Here is a 12,150-nt window from a genome sequence, read left to right as displayed (position 1 = left end):
TTGATCAAACGGCCTTGGCCCTTCTGGGCATTTCTCGGATCCTAGCACACAACTAGCAGAGCGGTTCTTCCCAGCCGGCGCCCTTCCTCCCTGCACATGCTCCAGTCAGATGTGGACACAGAGAACTTGCGACCACCTAGTTTCACGTTTGTCAAAGCACTTCCACGTCGGTTGCCCAGGTGGGCATTCTTAGAACCATTCTGTGTACTAAGCTGGTTGGTGGCATGATCCCATTTTCCGAGGAGCACAGAGAGGTTAAATGAGCTGTCCAAAGTTGCACAGCGGCTTAATGAGTCTTAGACCTACGGGCTCCGACCTAAACACCCTCTCCATGGGTTCTCAAGACACGTGGACTTCACATAGTATTTGGTTATTAACAACAGTAATAGCAGCAACAGGACCTAATACTTCCATAAGTGCATCTTCTGGGCCGTGTGCCATTCTGAGAGGTCTGCATGTAAAATCTCATTGAATCATCATAGTAACCTTGTACTACCGGTGTCAAAATTACATTTCACATGGGGGAAACCAGGCACAGGAAAGTTAAATAACTTGCCCAAGGTCACAGAGCTAGTAAGTGACACTGCTTGGATTTAAACACTGTTTAGCTGCAGAATCAACATTCTTTTTTTTGAAGATCTTACGTATTTCTTTGACAGAGAGAGACACAGTGAGAGAGGGAACACAAGCAGGGGGAGTGGGAGAGGGAGAAGCAGGCTTCCCGCGGAGCAGGGAGCCCGATGCGGGGCTCCATCCCAGGACCCTGGGACCGTGACCTGAGCTGAAGGCAGATGCTTAACGACTGAGCCACCCAGGCGCCCCGAGAATCGACATTCTTTACCTTGTTGTTCTGTCTCTCTGTGTAGTGACATCATAATCATAAGGTGAGCCCAAGGTCAAAAGTAAAATAAATACACTTCACTGAAAGGGTTTTTACAAATAATAGGTGCCATGCCCAGTTAGTGGGGTCTTTTTTTTTTTTGCTTGTTGTTTGGTTTGGTTTGGTTTTAATGATTGCTGCCACTACGAACTTCCATCAAATGCATGAATTCTTTCTCAGATCGTGCAATTGTAGATAGTATTTTAAATACCTCTGTGACCTGCAGCAAGTTGTAAACCTCTCTGCATCTCAGCCTCCTCTTCGTAAAATGGGTAGGAACATACTTACTTCTAAGGATTATTTTGAAAATCAGGTGAGATACTGCCTATGAAGGCCCTTGAAAAACCATAAATTCCTAGAACTAGTTTCCCAAAATTAATTGACAGGAAACAGACCAGAGTATGTTCAACAGCCTTACCTATGTGTCCTCACTGTAGGACTTTTGGGACACTTACATATGCCAGGGAGCACCCTGGAGCTCTAAGCAGGCAACAGGAAATGGAGTAACTCCCAAATTTACTTGACTGCAGAGCCCTTTGGGTAGAGCACTTCTTAATAAGCTACTACTCCAAGGAACCCACTTCGGGATTGGTATCCCACAGGGTGGAACCGGGATGTATTTCCTAGCAGGTTCCCCTCCTCAGCAATATTCAAAGCAGCCTGAGTCCGTCTGAAGCCACCCTTAGATCTGCTCCCCTAATTTTGAGACCCTGCAGCAGGAGACTTAAGCCCCACTTCTATCATTATAACTAACAGGCCAAAGACCACAGGATCTGAGTGATGAGACAATGGGGGCCTTGGGGCTCTAACATGACAAGAGAACTCAGATGACCCCACTCCTGTGTCCTACACACAATCTGGTTCTCTCAGGCAGGCTCCTGTGGAGTCGCACTGAAAGCCAGGCATTCAGAATGTGTGGCTGGCCCCTGACACAAACCCGAGATTTGAAGGATGGCCTTACTGATAATGAATCCCCATCCTTCCAGCATGGAGCAGATGGGAAGGAATAACAATGGGATTGGCTCTACACAGGGGGCACAATGGGAGGAGGACGTGTGCCTTTGCTCTGACACTGCGGTCCTACAGAGGTAGGCGTGGAGTGTCTGAAATAGCCATCATCTTATTCTGATAATAAGGATCACTAACATTTACTGATCATTTGCATACTTAGCATATCCCAGACACTAAGCTATTTATATAAATCACCATCTTTAATCCTCACAATAACTCTCTGAAAGTAGTACCATCCCCAGTATCCAGAACAGGTTAACAGAAGCACAGAGCTGTTAGGTAAATTACCTATGGTCATGCAGCTCATAATGGTGGAATTCCAGCATGGGTTTGTCTGAATCCATAGCCTTGTAGCCATGGTCCTAGGCCTTATAGGTCTTCTAGAGCAGTGGTTCTCAAAGTGCGGTCCCTGGTCCTACAGTATCAGCAACACCCGGGAACTTGTTACATATGGAAATTCTTGGACACCACCACAGACCTACTGAAAGAGGAACTCTGGTAGGACCCAGCAGTCTGTGCTTTATTGTTGTTGTCTTATAAGGCCTGCAGCTCGTTCTGATGCCCACTAAAGCTTGAGACCTACTGCTCCAGGGGAAAGAGCTTTGTACCCAGGCAGTGGCCTCTCACTTGAGAAAGCCCCAGAATGAGTCACCTGGCCCATTATCCAGTAGCGTCACCCAGCAACAAGCAGGGCACAGAGGGGCAGGGTGCAGGGCCAGTAGTTATTCCAGGAAGAAAAAGTAATAGGCCTGGCATTGCAGGGCAGTAGGGCCAAGACCGAACAGGAGGGAGAGCTGAGGTCCAGGGTGAAGGTGGGAAAGGCCAGCATGAGGCACACCTGCATGGAAGATGCCAGGCCATTTCCATCCCACGTCCTCCCCTCCCTCTTCACAGGGCCACAAGGTTCACAGAGGGCTGGGCAGGCCTTCCTGAACCCCGAGTTCTCTCCCTCCCCGGGCGCACACCCCCACTTGGCAAGGCCCCCACCAAGAGGGTCTCCTGCCTCTGCCTGAACCCCTGCAGTGATGGAGAGCTCACTGCCCCCAAGGCAGTTCTTCTTCCTTCTGTGGAGATGTCTGCGTGTTTCCTTGCGCTCTTCCCCACCATTCCTCCCTGCGCCCCACCGAGGCCACCCTGAACTAGCCTGCCTCAGGGCGGCCCTTCAGATATTTGACAGTGCCCATGCTTCCCGGGTCTTCTCTTGTCCAGCACAAAGGCCTTGGAATAACATTAGGCAAGCTGAGCAGCTGGCCCTGGGCTGCCAGCCTGGCCACACCGTCCTCAAGGAGGGACCCAGGGAAGGGGGCGCTGACTGCCTTTCCTGATCTTCTTCCTGAGGAGGGCATGGAAAGCATCAGCCTGTCCTTCAGAGAGTTCCTTGAGAAAGCAGAGGCAGGGGGGCCATGTTTCTCCAAGACCCACTTGCTGTGCAGTGAGGGAGGCGCATCCTGGACTGGGAAGTTCCTCCGCACGTGCCCAATCTGCAGAACCCGGAGGGGCCCCGCCCCCTGGCATGTCCCCCTCCTTCCTGGGACTGTCAGGGTTCCACCATCCCCACTGGAACCCATGGCTCCTAGAGGGGGTAAACCTCAGGCTGTGTCAAGGCCCCGCCGTCTCTCTGCGGTTGGCAGGGACTGACCGCTCTGCAGGGAAGAGATAGCGACGGGTCGTCTGATGGGTCTGTTTTCATTGGACAGACTTGTAGTTATCTTCCCCGAGGAAGCCAAGGGTGGCGGGGCTGGGTTGGGAACTTGGAGATCTGGGCTACAGGCCCTCAAGGTCCCAGTGCAAGCTCCCAGTGCATCCTCCAGAGACAAACTGCTTGAATTCAGAGTCTGGTCCACCCTGGCTCTCTGTGTGACCTGGGGCGAGTTATGTAACTTCTTTGTGTCTTATGACCTCATCTGTTTGTTCATGGAAGTGATAACGGTGCCAGCCTCTCCACAGTGAAGCATGTGAAACATGCATGAACATGGGGCACGGTAGTGGGCACCCGATCCAAGCTCATTGGGTGTTTATTGCTCCTATTGGTCTACTGTTTTATACAACTTGGTTAGGGGTCAAGTTATACATGACTAGAGCCTTTCTAACTTTACAAAGACTTTGTTCTCTTGTTTGATTACAATAACTCATGAGATGGCAACGTCAAGATGTACCATGACCATTGTATATGTGAAAATACTGAAGCCCAGAAAGGTCAAGTGACTAGTCCAAGGTCACACAGCAGTCCTATCAACGGATCCCAGACCATCTGACCTCCTGCCTTGGGCTCCTGAGACCTGGCTATGGTGGACAGTTTGATTTATACTACCATTGCATTTCTTCTCATATCATACGGCTGTCTTATTTTCTAAAATCAAGAGCTGGACATGTGATCTTGGACATAAAACCCCCAGTCTGGACAGTACACAGGCTCCCCTGTCCCGCACCTCCCAGTTTCTATCCTAAGGGGCATGCAAGGAAGAGATTCCTCTGTGTCTTCACCCCCGGACCTGGCTCCTAGGCCAGGACTCGTCTAGTCCCTGCCTGGTGTGTAAGTGTACAACCAGGCCCACTGCCCAATCCAAGGCTCACTGTCTGACCCTGAGCCAGAACTTGAAGGTGCATGGTATCAAGTCCTCCTGGAGACCCCCACAGGATGCCCCCTGCAGTGCACCTCCTGAGTAGCCCCCTGCAATGCCCCCAGGAAGGGGCCTACACTCACTTTTGCAGTGATGCTGATCCAAGCCCACTTCTCCTAAGGCTTCTGGACGGGAGCAAGGCAGGGTGGGAATGTGGGGTTGGGAGAGTGTAAACCTGACTGCCCCAGATGCACTCCTCTAGCTTGCCAATGCCAAAGCCCTTAGAAGGAGATTCTGGGAGATTTGTGCCTGGGGCTGGGAGTCGCCATGCTCTATTCAGTGTCTCCAGAAATACCAGATTTTTTCCACCATGTCCCATCTGGGCCCGATAAGCACCATCCCTTCAGTGTCTGCACTAAGTGGTTTGCAGGCTGTCTTGGCTGTGTGTCCCTGGGAAGGACAATTTATCTCAGTGTTCTTCCCCTGGCTCTAAGAGATGCTTCTCTCCCTCCTCAAGAGATATTAGGCATGGGCTCCACTGAGCACTTATCATCCAGGGAAGCTCCAATGACATCAGTTTCCTGAGAGCTGGACAGTTCCCCTCACTTCAAAGCCTGACTTTGCTCCCCCTCCTCCCCTGGTCCTCCCCACACCCACGTCCACACTTGGATTCATCCTGCAGACCCCGACAGCACATGGAAGTGGGTTCTCACAGTCCTCAGTGTCACTCAGAGCGCAGCTTGGTGCCGTTATCAGACACAGCCAACGGGGCGGAAAATGTATAAAGAGGGCCGCCTTGTTGCAGATGAGTGGAATGGCAGGGGTGGAAAACTAGCTACAGGGCAGAACTGTTCTTACATTTATTAATGTATGCAACAAATGTTTCTGAATGACCACTAAGTGCCCTGTTCTTTTCTGGGTGTCAGGGAGACAGAGTGTTGAACAAGACAAAAGATTACACACAAGGGCAGCAAAACCGACAGGCAAGGAAATGTAGAGTAAGTACCAGAAGAAGTACAGCCAGGCGAGGGAGAGAATGTGCCTGGGGGTGCGGGGGGTGGTGAGTACTATAGAAAGGCAGCTCAGAGAGGCTTCTCCCAGGAGGCACCTGCCAGCAGAGATGCAAACGAAGCAAGTGAGCCCCGTAGCAGACCTGAGGGGCCAGCATCAGGGGCAGAGGGATGGGAGAGCAAGGGCCCTGAGCAGAACCCAGTCAGGGCGCTGCTCAAGGACAGTGAGAGCACTGCTGAAGCCAGAGCAGAGAGAGCAGGACAGACGGGGAGAGCAGATGATCTGGAGAGGAAAGTCGTGGCCAGCACACGTAACGCAGGACTCTGCACACGCCAGCCCTTCGTGTGTTCCTGTCGGCCCGTGAGCCAAGAACAGTGACGACACGTTGAAAGGGTTGGAAGAAAAAGGAGATAGAAATGAAGACCGCGATGAAGACGACGAAGGAGAAGAAGATGATGGCGATGTGACAGACTCCTATGTGGCCCGCCAAACCTGAAATATTTACCACCTGGCCCTTGACAGAAGAGGTCTGCTTGTTCCCCAGTACAGGGGCCTGAAGGACAGTGAGCCACCCCGGTTTTATTTCCAGCGTCACAGGAAGCCACCACCGGCGGGGGCCGTTCTGAGCAAGGATGTGGCACAGCCCAAGGTAAGCGTGTCAGCGCTCACTTGGGGGCCCCTGTCGGGGGCGGTCGTAGGGTCGGGCACCCGATGCAGGCAGGAGTTACTATCCCGCACAGTAGTGAGAGGACAGTGGCTCTGTCTGCGGTGGGGCAGTGGCTGTCAAAAGAAGGGGCTGATTTTGAGACACATCAGCAGAGTTCGCACACTGGATACGGGCTGTGAGGGAGGGAGAGGAGCGAAGGACGACTCTTAGCCTTTGAGGCAGAACAACTAACCAAGTGCGCGTTGGCGCCACTTCCTGATGTGCAGAAGACTAAGGGAGGGGCAGCCGGCGGGATGGGTTTGGGAAATCAAGAGTTCTAGTTTGGCCATGACCGGGCCGAGATCATGAGTCGACATCAAAGTGCAGACATTTGTATATACTTTTATAGGCACACGCATGTTCAAAACACACACACGTATAACATAAAGGATGATGATGTCACTGATGCTATTGGAGAAACAGAAAGAAAGCAAGAATGCATGGAAGACGTCCTCTGACGTGTGAAGTATTCGATATTCATTCCCACAACAATCTGTAAGGAAGAGTCTCTCCATTTGTCTCTCCCACTTTACTAATGAGAAAACTAGGGCTGAAATTTTCCCAAAGTTGCACATGGAGCTGGATAGCGGGAGAGCCCGGAGATGAAACCAGGAGTCCCCCGTTCCTAAACCCACATGTACCAAACAGCACAGCACATCCATGCCCACTCAGGGATGCAGCCATCCTTTCTTGGCGCCTGTATTTGGGCATTTTTATTTGGGCCACGTAATGGACAAACCGAGTCCTTCTGGTTTCCTGGAATTGATTCTATAGACCAGACACAATAAAATGTTCTTGTTTCCTACCTCTGAATTTAGCAACATGGAATAAACACATTTTTGCTACAATATTTTTTCTTATTCGGTCCTTCTTAAATTATGAAGTGATACATGCTTATTAATTGAAATAAAAAATATGGAAAAATAGGAAGGGAGGAAATTAGTAATGTCCCCAGCCCTTAAGTATTGCCATGACTGAATATTTCTGGGACTTTTTAGAGGCCACACGTGACCTATTGTATAGTTACCGTTTCTGGGGTTCAGAACTGTGGGCTCAGAGAGGGAAGAGGACCCTAAAGGAACCAACGAACTACATGACAGGAGGAGCCAGGTAAGAATAAAAATGTCTGACATTTATTAAAACAACATGTAGGTATGTGTCAAAAATCATGCTACGTGCTCTAACTGCATAACCTTATGTAATTCTACATCCCATTTTACAGTTGAAGAAACTGAGGCTTTCATCACTCCCAAGCAGCAGAATTGAGACTTTAACCTGGGGGTAATGAATCCCAGAGCAGGAGTTCTTCAATCTCATGTCATTCCATGCCTAGGGACAATTAATGCCTACCAGAAGGCGAAAACAAATATTGTTTGTTTGTTTGTTTTACCTAAGGTTTGAGTGTAATTTTAGAATTTGCATCAACTTTGGATTCAGCTAACACATGCCATCACATCACCGACCTCAACAAAGATCTCTTGAACAAATAAATAAAAACTAAAATCTGATAAATCCAGAACAAAAGAAGGAGAGGAAGACAGAATAAAGTGGGGCAACCCAGGATAGACTAATTGATTCAGCCACTCACTAAGTATTTATTGAGCACCTACTACGTGCCTAGCACTGAACAAGACAGTGGGGACCAGTGGTGAACATGAGACTAAAATCCTGGCCGCCTGGTGGATTTTAGTGGATGGATCACCGTGGTTGGCTAAATCTGGGGAAATACTCAGAGTGGCTTCCCCTCAGCCCCTAGAGGTCTGCCTTATTTCACTCTGGTGCACGTGGTCGCCCTGTGCCAACCAACTTGTTCTAAAAAGCAAAGAACTGGGCGCCTGGGTGGCTCAGTCATTAAGTGTCAGCCTTCGGCTCAGGTCATGATCCCAGGGTCCTGGGATCGAGTCCCTCATCAGGCTCCTTGCTCAGTGAGGAGCCTGCTTCTCCCTCTGCCCCTCCCCCTGCTTGTGTTCCCTTTCTCACTGTTTCTCTCTCTGTCAAATAAATAAAATCTTTAAAAAATAAAATAAAATAAAAATAAAAAGCAAAGAACTTCAGGAATACAAAAACCTAATTACAGGGTGCTTCTATTTTATTCTTTAAATCAAACCTTGTCTAACTTGTGCTTCCATGTCATCTCTTACTAGCTTATTTCTGCTCAATTTCCAACCAGGCCCACTAACTGGAATTTTTTAACCTGAGGCTATGGCCCTCCAGGGTCTCCATGGATAAGAGGATGTTATAGAGATATATTTTCTGCAGAGGGTCAAGGGGCACGAAGGAGAGCAAGGGTCCATTGCTTCTATCAGATTTTCAAAGGAGTACATAAGCTCAAAAAAGCAAAAATCTACGGCTCTAATCTTTTTCCACTTCAGTGGTATTTCCCATAGTCTGTGAATGTTGATTCTTTCCCCCTGTAACAGTCTCTCCGAGGGCTGAGACTGAGTGGCATTTGGGGTTTGCTTGCAGAAACTATGCGAGTGCAGCATTGGTATTTTTCCAGGCACGGCATAAAACGGAACTTAATTCATTCACTTCCACATTGACACAAGGGGGAATGTTCCAATTCCTCAGCCGCTGAGAGAGGCGATGTCCCCCACCAGGCTTCACACAACCCTCTTCCACTTGATTATTATTTGAGTCTCACCCCTGGCCCCAGCTCCACACTGCAGGTCTACACCGTTTCCCTGAGTACACACAGTCTTAGACTCCTTCAGGCCAAAGAAAATAACACTGTTCTGATAGTCGAAGGCAAGAACAGGCTTCCTAAGCAGGTTGTTCATCTGCCAGAATTCCTGCTCACTATGCTTATTCTTGAACTCCAGATATCAATCACCATCTCTATAGGGTAGAGAAATGGAACAGAAAATACAGATGGTCTCCTGTTAGTTCATTTTGTTGAAAGCAAGTAGCACATTCAAGTGGAACATTTAAGAGTCAAGGTCTTTATGAGTACTCATTCCTTCATTGCCTCAAAAAATATGTATCAAGTGTCTCCTGTGCTCCAGACACTTCCAAAGTGCTGAGGATACAACCATGGACAAGACCGAATTGGTTCCCACCCTCCTGGAGTGTATGGCTTCGTGCAGGAAATGAGGCATCACAAATAAATAGAAATGTGTTGAGAGCTAGGATGATAAATATGAATTGCTACTGGGGACATGTAACAAAAGACCCTACATAGTATCACAGTGTTGAACAACAAGGAAGACGTCCCTGCTGAAGTAACAGATATGCTGCAGCCTGGATAGAAGTTGCTGAGGCCAGGGTGCATGGAAGAAGAAGAGATTAAGAGCCCTTGAGGCTTGTGCAAAGGTCCCGAGGCCAAAACTGGTACAGCGTATTAGGGGAACTGGGAGAAAGCCTCTGTAGCTAGAGCACAAAGTGGAGCCACAAATGGCTGGAAACGAGGCTAGAAAAGAAATAAGGGTTCTGTACAGATAGAGCCTTGATTGTCCTTGTGGGGATTTGGGTCCTAATCCCGACAGCAATGCGGAATCATGGAAAAGTACAGAGGAGGTGTATGCAACATGATTAGATCTGAGGTTTGGTTTGGTTTTGTTTTAAAGCTTTTATTTTCAAGTCATCTCCATACCCAATGTGGGGCCTCAACTCGCGACCCCAAGATCAGGAGTCACATGCTCCCCTGACTGAGCCAGCCAGGCGCCCCTAGATCTGAGGTTTTAAAAGATCATTCTGACCACAGTGTGGAGAGTGGACCAGGGATGGGCAAGACCATACATGAGGAACCAGTTTCAGAGGCTTTTCCAGTAGACCTGGGGAGAGAGGCTGGGGGTTTGAACCAGGGTGAAGGTGGTGGACATGAAGAGAAGTAGACTTCCTAGGAGAAAACAGGGAGCATGAGCCCACCGACTTGATGGTGGGTTAGATGTGGAGGTGAGGAGGAGGGCAGGATTAGTCCTCTCATCAATCATTTCTGCTTGTCTCCAAAGCATTTCCAGACACTCCTTCTGACCCTGCCTCCAAGAGATGGCTCTCTGAATGGACACTGCTGTTGGGGCGATAGCATGCCAGGGATAAATCTGAAAGGAGCCACAAATTCACGAGGCTCCAGGGACACTGGTCATTGTTATGTGCATCGAAGGGGCCACAGCTGTCCCCACCTGGAGCCTTTGTGCCGGTAATTCTACTGCCTGCATCGGGATCCCCTGGTCTTCCCATGGTTGGTGCTTCAGATCTAACATTATGGTCTAACATCACCCCCAATTGCTCTTGAACGCATTGCCCTGCTTTACTGCCTTCATAGCACTTGCCACTCTGAAATAAACTTCTTAATGCATTTGCTTCCATGTGTGGTGTCTGTATCTCCCCACAAAAAGGTGAATTCCATGACAACAGAAACTGTTCTTCTTGTTTCTCCGTGCCTAGAACAGTGCCTGGTGCACAGCAGGTGCTAGGGAAAAGAAGATGAAGGAGTAAACGACTCCCCAAAGTCCAAAGGCCCCCCCCTGAGTGTCCTCTCCCTGGGCCCTGTGGACATCCTTGGCTCCCAGCCTTGGCATCGACTGAGCAGCTCCTGGGCTCAGGTGCCCCACGAGCCCTTGCAGACTCACTCTGAACCTCCACCTGAACCCAGGGCTCAGGTGAGTAACGGTTCTCCAAGAAACAGCACTCTTATGGGAGTTTCCTTTGCTTTGTTTCCCAAGAACTGCCAGGGCTGGTATTTTTCCAAATTCCACACCTTGGGGCACGAAGCAAACTCCATAGGACCCCGGGATGGAATTATGTACTCCCGCACATGACTAAAAGAGCTCACAAGCAAACATTGCTGGTGCTGCTGATTCATGACTATTTCTTTTTCTAGTTTTCCCTACAGATCTCAGGGCCAAAGTCAACTGCATTTGTAGTTCATAGCTGGTTTTTTTTAACCCAGGCTATTAGACAGGATTCGGTTCTCCTAGCTAAATTCCTTCTTGGAAATGGCTCTTAATTCTTCTCTCTTGGGGCTCCTGGGTGGCTCAGTCATTAAGCGTCTGCCTTCAGCTCAGGTCACGATCCCAGGGTCCTGAGATCGAGTCCCACATCGGGCTCCCTGCTCAGTGGGAAGCCTGCTTCTCCCTCTGCCTGCCGCTCCCCCCGGCTTGTGCTCTCTCTCTCCAGCAAATAAATAAAATCTTTAAAAAAAAATTATTCTCTCTTACTCTTCTAATTTTATTTTTGAAAAGATGCTTCCTAACATGAAGATAGGGACTGCATTCAGCAGAGGAGAAAGGAACAGGACATGGTGAGGCCCAGCCAGGCTCCTGCAGAGCCTACCAAAGGGACGAGTCAATGCTGAGTCACCATGAACAGTCAGTTCTCAGAGCTTGTGAGTCAGTGGCTGCTGGGCATGGGGCTTCTGGTGCCTTCCACATGCCTGAAATCTCCCCCGACGCCAGAAGGGTAATGACTAACAACAGACATCGCTGTCCAGTGATGAGTTCACCTGAAATCATAACATGGTGCCTGTAGGATAAGATGAGCTGTCATCTGACAAATCTTCCGTGTGGCCCTGGGGGTTGAGTTGAGATGGGACAAAGGATGGGGTCCTACAACCGCTGGGTCAGGCTGGGTACCTTTCTCCAACCTGCCTCTCATGGCAACAGTGTCTAGGTTCACACACTGGCAGATGTGCTGAGGCCGCTGGTGAAATAAAGGCAAAACTCTGTGGTAAAATCCTAATTCACATGCTGGAAGTCTCACTGAATGGGGAATATTTTTCTCTTAGAAATTGCCTTTCATGGGGCTCCTGGGTGGCTCGGTCGTTAAGGGTCTGCCTTCGGCTCAGGTCATGATCCCAGGGTCCTGGGATCGAGCCCCGCATCGGGCTCCCTACTTTTCCCTCTCGCTCTGCCCCTCCTCTGCTCGTGCACTCTCTCTCTTTCTCTTTCTCTCTGTCAAATGAATAAGTAAAATCTTAAAAAACAACAACAGAAATTGCCTTTCAGGAAATAGAGGCAAATGGTAAGATAAACTTTTGGGGG

General features: G+C 49.3%; 1 protein-coding gene and 1 non-coding gene across 5 annotated transcripts in view; both read right to left on the bottom strand.

Annotated features, from left to right (window-relative positions):
* NAV2 (neuron navigator 2) overlaps window positions 1–12,150 on the bottom strand; it is a 392,023-nt gene that overhangs the window by 333,700 nt on the left and 46,173 nt on the right. The gene's annotated exons all lie outside the window — the stretch shown is intronic.
* LOC118016406 lies at window positions 7,562–7,633 on the bottom strand. The gene has a single exon (XR_004680822.1). It is a non-coding gene; the product is annotated as a small nucleolar RNA SNORD45 (small nucleolar RNA).

This window comes from Mirounga leonina, unplaced genomic scaffold, assembly GCF_011800145.1.
Source record: "Mirounga leonina isolate KUSES-001 unplaced genomic scaffold, KU_Mleo_1.0 Mir_166, whole genome shotgun sequence".
Taxonomy (NCBI): Eukaryota; Metazoa; Chordata; class Mammalia; order Carnivora; family Phocidae; genus Mirounga; species Mirounga leonina.
Note: the sequence above shows the minus strand (reverse complement) of the source record. Positions and strands in the feature narration are given on the sequence as shown.